We start from the raw sequence: 9,110 nt of genomic DNA on the forward strand, positions 1-9,110 counted from the left end.
GCTGATAAAGGAAATTTCATCCGTTCAAAACGTGAAAGAAGCTTTCTGAGAAACTTCTTTCTGATCTGTGAATTCATCTCACAGAGTTACAACCTATGTCTCAAGAAGCAGTTTGCTAACACTCTTTTCGTGGAATCTGGAAAGTGATATTTGATAGCCCATAGGGGCCCATGGTGAAAAGGAAATGTCCTCACATCATAACTACAGAGAAACTTTCTGAGAGATTGCTTTCTGATGTGTGACTTCATCACACAGAGTTCCACCCTTCCCTTCTTGGAACAGTTTGCTAACACTGTTCTCGTGGATTCTGCAAAGGTATATTTGGGAGCTCATTGAGGGCTAGGGTGAAAAAGGAATTATCCTCACATAATAACTAAAGAGAAGCTTTCTGAGAAACTGCATTGCCATGTGTGAATGCAACTCACAGAGTTACACGTTTCTCTTCAGTGATCAGTTTGTTAACACAGTTTTCTGGAAATCTGCAATTTGGTATTTCATAGCGCAATGAACCTTACGGTGACAAAGGAAATATCCACAGATGAAAACTAGAAAGAAGCTTTCTTAGAAACTTCTTGGTGATGTGTGAATTCATCTCACAGAGTTACACTTATGTTTCGTGGAGCAGTCCATTAACACTGTCTTTGAGGAAGCTGAGAAGGGCTTCCTTGGATCGCATTGAGGCCTACGCTGATAAAGGAAATTTCATCCGTTCAAAACGTGAAAGAAGCTTTCTGAGAAACTTCTTTCTGATCTGTGAATTCATCTCACAGAGTTACAACCTATGCCTCAAGAAGCAGTTTGCTAACACTCTTTTCGTGGAATCTGGAAAGTGATATTTGGTAGCCCATAGGGGCCCATGGTGAAAAAGGAAATGTCCTCACATAATAACTACAGAGAAACTTTCTGAGAGATTGCTTTCTGATGTGTGACTTCATCACACAGAGTTCCACCCTTCCCTTCTTGGAACAGTTTGCTAACACTGTTCTCGTGGATTCTGCAAAGGTATATTTGGGAGCTCATTGAGGGCTAGGGTGAAAAAGGAATTATCCTCACATAACAACTAAAGAGAAGCTTTCTGAGAAACTGCATTGCCATGTGTGAATGCAACTCACAGAGTTACACGTTTCTCTTCAGTGATCAGTTTGTTAACACAGTTTTCTGGAAATCTGCAATTTGGTATTTCATAGCGCAATGAACCTTACGGTGACAAAGGAAATATCCACAGATGAAAACTAGAAAGAAGCTTTCTTAGAAACTTCTTGGTGATGTGTGAATTCATCTCACAGAGTTACACTTATGTTTCGTGGAGCAGTCCATTAACACTGTCTTTGAGGAAGCTGAGAAGGGCTTCCTTGGATCGCATTGAGGCCTACGCTGATAAAGGAAATTTCATCCGTTCAAAACGTGAAAGAAGCTTTCTGAGAAACTTCTTTCTGATCTGTGAATTCATCTCACAGAGTTACAACCTATGCCTCAAGAAGCAGTTTGCTAACACTCTTTTCGTGGAATCTGGAAAGTGATATTTGGTAGCCCATAGGGGCCCATGGTGAAAAAGGAAATGTCCTCACATAATAACTACAGAGAAACTTTCTGAGAGATTGCTTTCTGATGTGTGACTTCATCACACAGAGTTCCACCCTTCCCTTCTTGGAACAGTTTGCTAACACTGTTCTCGTGGATTCTGCAAAGGTATATTTGGGAGCTCATTGAGGGCTAGGGTGAAAAAGGAATTATCCTCACATAATAACTAAAGAGAAGCTTTCTGAGAAACTGCATTGCCATGTGTGAATGCAACTCACAGAGTTACACGTTTCTCTTCAGTGATCAGTTTGTTAACACAGTTTTCTGGAAATCTGCAATTTGGTATTTCATAGCGCAATGAACCTTACGGTGACAAAGGAAATATCCACAGATGAAAAGTAGAAAGAAGCTTTCTTAGAAACTTCTTGGTGATGTGTGAATTCATCTCACAGAGTTACACTTATGTTTCGTGGAGCAGTCCATTAACACTGTCTTTGAGGAAGCTGAGAAGGGCTTCCTTGGATCGCATTGAGGCCTACGCTGATAAAGGAAATTTCATCCGTTCAAAACGTGAAAGAAGCTTTCTGAGAAACTTCTTTCTGATCTGTGAATTCATCTCACAGAGTTACAACCTATGCCTCAAGAAGCAGTTTGCTAACACTCTTTTCGTGGAATCTGGAAAGTGATATTTGGTAGCCCATAGGGGCCCATGGTGAAAAAGGAAATGTCCTCACATCATAACTACAGAGAAACTTTCTGAGAGATTGCTTTCTGATGTGTGACTTCATCACACAGAGTTCCACCCTTCCCTTCTTGGAACAGTTTGCTAACACTGTTCTCGTGGATTCTGCAAAGGTATATTTGGGAGCTCATTGAGGGCTAGGGTGAAAAAGGAATTATCCTCACATAACAACTAAAGAGAAGCTTTCTGAGAAACTGCATTGCCATGTGTGAATGCAACTCACAGAGTTACACGTTTCTCTTCAGTGATCAGTTTGTTAACACAGTTTTCTGGAAATCTGCAATTTGGTATTTCATAGCGCAATGAACCTGACGGTGACAAAGGAAATATCCACAGATGAAAACTAGAAAGAAGCTTTCTTAGAAACTTCTTGGTGATGTGTGAATTCATCTCACAGAGTTACACTTATGTTTCGTGGAGCAGTCCATTAACACTGTCTTTGAGGAAGCTGAGAAGGGCTTCCTTGGATCGCATTGAGGCCTACGCTGATAAAGGAAATTTCATCCGTTCAAAACGTGAAAGAAGCTTTCTGAGAAACTTCTTTCTGATCTGTGAATTCATCTCACAGAGTTACAACCTATGCCTCAAGAAGCAGTTTGCTAACACTCTTTTCGTGGAATCTGGAAAGTGATATTTGGTAGCCCCTAGGGGCCCATGGTGAAAAAGGAAATGTCCTCACATCATAACTACAGAGAAACTTTCTGAGAGATTGCTTTCTGATGTGTGACTTCATCACACAGAGTTCCACCCTTCCCTTCTTGGAACAGTTTGCTAACACTGTTCTCGTGGATTCTGCAAAGGTATTTTTGGGAGCTCATTGAGGGCTAGGGTGAAAAAGGAATTATCCTCACATAATAACTAAGGAGAAGCTTTCTGAGAAACTGCATTGCCATGTGTGAATGCAACTCACAGAGTTACACGTTTCTCTTCAGTGATCAGTTTGTTAACACACTTTTCTGGAAATCTGCAATTTGGTATTTCATAGCGCAATGAAGCTTACGGTGACAAAGGAATATCCACAGATGAAAACAAGAAAGAAGCTTTCTTAGAAACTTCTTGGTGATGTGTGAATTCATCTCACAGAGTTACACTTATGTTTCGTGGAGCAGGCCATTAACACTGTCTTTGAGGAAGCTGAGAAGGGCTTCCTTGGATCGCATTGAGGCCTACGCTGATAAAGGAAATTTCATCCGTTCAAAACGTGAAAGAAGCTTTCTGAGAAACTTCTTTCTGATCTGTGAATTCATCTCACAGAGTTACAAGCTATGCCTCAAGAAGCAGTTTGCTAACACTCTTTTCGTGGAATCTGGAAAGTGATATTTGGTAGCCCATAGGGGCCCATGGTGAAAAAGGAAATGTCCTCACATAATAACTACAGAGAAACTTTCTGAGAGATTGCTTTCTGATGTGTGACTTCATCACACAGAGTTCCACCCTTCCCTTCTTGGAACAGTTTGCTAACACTGTTCTCGTGGATTCTGCAAAGGTATATTTGGGAGCTCATTGAGGGCTAGGGTGAAAAAGGAATTATCCTCACATAACAACTGAAGAGAAGCTTTCTGAGAAACTGCATTGCCATGTGTGAATGCAACTCACAGAGTTACACGTTTCTCTTCAGTGATCAGTTTGTTAACACAGTTTTCTGGAAATCTGCAATTTGGTATTTCATAGCGCAATGAACCTTACGGTGACAAGGGAAATATCCACAGATGAAAACTAGAAAGAAGCTTTCTTAGAAACTTCTTGGTGATGTGTGAATTCATCTCACAGAGTTACACTTATGTTTCGTGGAGCAGTCCATTAACACTGTCTTTGAGGAAGCTGAGAAGGGCTTCCTTGGATCGCATTGAGGCCTACGCTGATAAAGGACATTTCATCCGTTCAAAACGTGAAAGAAGCTTTCTGAGAAACTTCTTTCTGATCTGTGAATTCATCTCACAGAGTTACAACCTATGCCTCAAGAAGCAGTTTGCTAACACTCTTTTCGTGGAATCTGGAAAGTGATATTTGGTAGCCCATAGGGGCCCATGGTGAAAAAGGAAATGTCCTCACATAATAACTACAGAGAAACTTTCTGAGAGATTGCTTTCTGATGTGTGACTTCATCACACAGAGTTCCACCCTTCCCTTCTTGGAACAGTTTGCTAACACTGTTCTCGTGGATTCTGCAAAGGTATATTTGGGAGCTCATTGAGGGCTAGGGTGAAAAAGGAATTATCCTCACATAACAACTAAAGAGAAGCTTTCTGAGAAACTGCATTGCCATGTGTGAATGCAACTCACAGAGTTACACGTTTCTCTTCAGTGATCAGTTTGTTAACACAGTTTTCTGGAAATCTGCAATTTGGTATTTCATAGCGCAATGAAGCTTACGGAGACAAAGGAATATCCACAGATGAAAACAAGAAAGAAGCTTTCTCAGAAACTTCTTGGTGAGGTGTGAATTCATCTCACAGAGTTACACTTATGTTTCGTGGAGCAGTCCATTAACACTGTCTTTGAGGAAGCTGAGAAGGGCTTCCTTGGATCGCATTGAGGCCTACGCTGATAAAGGAAATTTCATCCGTTCAAAACGTGAAAGAAGCTTTCTGAGAAACTTCCTTCTGATCTGTGAACTCATCTAACAGAGTTCCAAGCTATGCCTCAAGAAGCAGTTTGCTAACACTCTTTTCGTGGAATCTGGAAAGTGATATTTGTAGCCCATAGGGGCCTGTGGTGAAAAATGAAGTATCCTCACTTGAGAACTAGAGAGAAGCTTTCTGAGAGATTGCTTTCTGATATGTGACTTGATCACACAGAGTTCCTTCCTTCCCTTCTTGGAAGAGTTTGCTAACACTGTTGTCGTGGATTCTGCAACGTGATAATTGGGAGCTCATTGAAGGCTATGGTGAAAAAGGAAATATCCTCAGATTAAAACTGGAACGAAGCCTTATGAGAAACTGCATTGCCATGCGTGAATGCAATTCACATAGTTACACGTTTCTCTTCAGTGATCAGTTTGTTGTCACAGTTTTCTGGAAATCTGCAATTAGATACTTCATTGCGCAATGAAGCTTACGGTGACAAAGGAAATATCCTCAGATGAAAACCAGAAAGAAGCTTTCTTAGAAACTCCTTGGTGATGTGTGAATTCATCTCACAGAGTTACACTTATGTTTCTTGGAGCAGTTCATTAACACTGTCTTTGAGGAACCTGAGAAGGGCCTCTTTGGATCGCTTTGAGGCCTACGCTGATAAAGGAAATTTCGAGAGTTCAAAACGTGAAAGAAGCTTTCTGAGAAACTTCTTTCTGATTAGTGAGTTCATCTCACAGACTTAAAACATAGACCTCAGGAAGAAGGTTGCTAACACTCTTTTCCTGGAAATTGCAAAGTCATATTTGGGAGCCCATAGGGGCCCATAGTGAAAAAGGAAATATACTCACATAATAACTAGAAAGAAGCTTTCTGAGAGATTGCTTTCTGATGTGTGACATCATCACACAGAGTTCCACCCTTCCCTTCTTGGAACAGTTTGCTAACACTTTTCTCGTGGATTCTGCAAAGGGATATTTTTGAGCCCTAGGGGCCCTTGGTGAAAAAATGAGTATCCTCACATAAGAACTAGAGAGATCTTTCTGAGAGATTACTTCTGATATGTGACTTCATCACACAGAGTTCCACCCTTCCCTTCTTGGAACGGTTTGCTGACACTGTTGTCGTGGATTCTGCAAAGTGATATTTGGGGCTCATTGAGGGCTTTGGTGAAAAAGGAAATATCCTCAGGTTAAAACTGGAAAGAAGCCTTCTGAGAAACTGCATTGCCATGTGTGAATGCAACTCACAGAGTTACACGTTTCTCTTCAGTGATCAGTTTGTTAACACAGTTTTAGGGAAATCTGCAATTAGATACTTCATAGCGCAATGAAGTTTACGGTGATAGAGAATTATCCTCAGATGAAAAATAGAAAGAAGCTTTCTTAGAAACTTCTTGGTGATGTGTGAATTCATCTCACAGAGTTACACGTATGTTTCGTGGAGCAGTCCATTAACACTGTCTTTGGGGAACCTGAGAAGGGCTTCCTTGGATCGCATTGAGGCCTACGCTGATAAAGGAAATTTCATCAGTTCAAAACGTGAAAGAAGCTTTCTGAGAAACTTCTTTCTTATCAGTGAGTTCATCTCACAGACTTACAAAATAGATGTCAGGAAGCAGTCTGTTAAAACTCTTTATGTGGAAACCTCAAAGTCATATTTGGGAGACCATAGGGGCCCATGGTGAAAAAGGAAATGTCTTCATGTAATAACTAGACAGAAGCTATCTGAGAGATTGCTTTCCGATGTGCGATTTCATCACACAGATTTCCACCCTTCCCTTCTTGTAACAGTTTGCTAACACGGTTATCGTGGATTCTGCAAAGTCATATTTCGGACCTCTTTGAGGGCTATGGTGAAAAAGGAAATATCCTCAGATCAAAACTGGAAAAAAGCCTTCTGAGAAACAGCATCGCCATGTGTGAATGTAACTCACAGAGTTACACGTTTCTCTTCAGTGATCAGTTTGTTAACACAGTATTCTGGAAATCTGCAATTGGTTATTTCATTGCACAATGAAGCTTACGGTGACACAGGCAATATCCTCAGATGAAAACTAGAAAGAAGCTTTCTTAGAAACTTCTTGGTGATGTGTGAGTTCATCTCACAGAGTTACACTTACGATTCGTGGAGCAGTCCACTAACACTGTCATTGAGGAAGCTGAGAAGGGCTTCTTTGGATCACATTGAGGCCTACGCTGATAAAGGAAATTTCATCAGTTCAATACGTGAAAGAAGCTTTCTGAGAAACTTCTTTCTGATCAGTGAGTTCGCCTCACAGACTTACAACATAGACCTCAGGAAGCAGTTGGCTAACACTCTTTTCCTAGATACTGCAAAGTCATATTTGGGAGCCCTTAGGGGCCCATGGTGAAAACGGAAATATCCTCATATAATAACTAGAGAGAAGCTTTCTGAGAGATTGCTTTCTGATGTGTGACTTCATCACACAGAGTTCCATCCTTCCCTTCTTGGAACAGTTTGCTAACACTGTTCTCGCGGCTTTGCAAAGTGACATTTTGGAGCCCATAGTGGCCAATGGTGAAAAAAGAAGTATCCCAATAAGAACTAGAGAGTACATTTCTGAGAGATTGCTTTCTGATATGTGACTTCATCACACAGAGTTCCACCCTTCCCTTCTTGGAACAGTTTGCTAACACTGTTGTCGTGGATTCTGCAAAGTGATATTTGGGAGCCCATAGCGGCTCAGGGTGAAAAAGGAAGTATCCTCACATACTTACTAGAAACAAGCTTTCTGAGAGATTGCTTTCTGATATTGACTTCATCACACAGAATTCCACCCTTCCCTTCTTGGAACAGTTTGCTAACACTGTTGTCGTGGATTCTGCAAAGTGATATTTGGGAGCTCATTAAGGGCTACAGTGAAAAAGGAAATATCCTCAGATTAAAAGTGGAAAGAAGCCTTCTGAGAAACTGCATTGCCATGTGTGAATGCAACTCACAGAGTTACACGTTTCTCTTCAGTGATCAGTGTGTTAACACAGTTTTCTGGAAATCTGCAATTAGATACTTCATAGCACAAGGAAGCTTCCGGTGACAAGGGAAATGTCCTCAGATGAAAACTAGAAAGAAGTTATCTTAGAAAATTCGTGGTGATGTGTGAATTCATCTCACAGAGTTACACTTATGTTTCATTGAGCAGTGCATTAACACTGTCCTTGAGGAACCTGAGAAGGGCTTCATTGGAACGCATTGAGGCCTACACTGATAAAGGAAATTTCATCAGTTCACAACGTGAAAGGAGCTATCTGAGAAACTTCTTTCTGATCAGTGAGTTCATCTCACAGACTTAAACGTAGACCTCAGGAAGCAGTTTGCTAACACCCTTCTCGTGGAAACTGCAAAATGATATTTGGGAGCCCATAGGGACCCATGGTGAAAAAGGAAATATCCTAACAGAATAACTAGAGAGAAGCTTTCTGAGAGATTGCTGTCTCATGTGCGACTTCATCACACCGAGTTCCAGCCTTCCCTTCTTGTTACAGTTTGGTAACACTGTTGTCGTGTATACTGCAAAATGACATTGGGGAACTCATTGAGGGCTAAGGTGAAAAAGGAAATATCCTCAGATTAAAACTGGAAAGAAGAATTCTGAGAAACTGCTTTGGCATGTGTCAATGCAACTCACAGAGTTTCACGTTTCTCTTCAGTGATCAGGTTGTTAACACAGTTTTCTGCAAATCTGCAATTAGATACTTCAAAGCACAATGAATCTTACGGTGACAAAGGAAATTTCCTCAGATGATATCTAGAAAGAAGCTTTCTTAGAAACTTCTTGGTGATGTGTGAAGTCATGTCACAGACTTACACATATGTTTCCTGCAGCAGTCCATACATACTGTCTTTGAGGAAGCTGAGAAGGGCATCTTTGGATCGCATTGAGGCCTACGCTGATAAAGGAAATTTCGTCAGTTCAAAACGTGAGAGAAGCTTTCTGAGAAACTTCTTTCGAATCAGTGAGTTCATCTCACATGCTTACAACATAGACCTCAGGAAGCAGTTTGCTAACACTCTTTTCCTGGAAACTGCAAAGTCATATTTGGGAGCCAATAGGGGCCCATGGTGAAAAAGGAAATATACTCACATAATAACTAGAGAGAAGATTTCTGAGAGATTGCCTTCTGATGTGTGACTTCATCACACAGAGTTCCACCCTTAACTTCTTGGAACAGTTTTGTAACACTGTTGTCGTGGATTCTGCAAAGTGATATTTCGGAGCTCTTTGAGGGCTATGGTGAAAAAGGAAATATCCT

The sequence above is a fragment of the Rhinopithecus roxellana genome, chromosome 5, assembly GCF_007565055.1.
Source record: "Rhinopithecus roxellana isolate Shanxi Qingling chromosome 5, ASM756505v1, whole genome shotgun sequence".
In the NCBI taxonomy this organism is placed as follows: Eukaryota; Metazoa; Chordata; class Mammalia; order Primates; family Cercopithecidae; genus Rhinopithecus; species Rhinopithecus roxellana.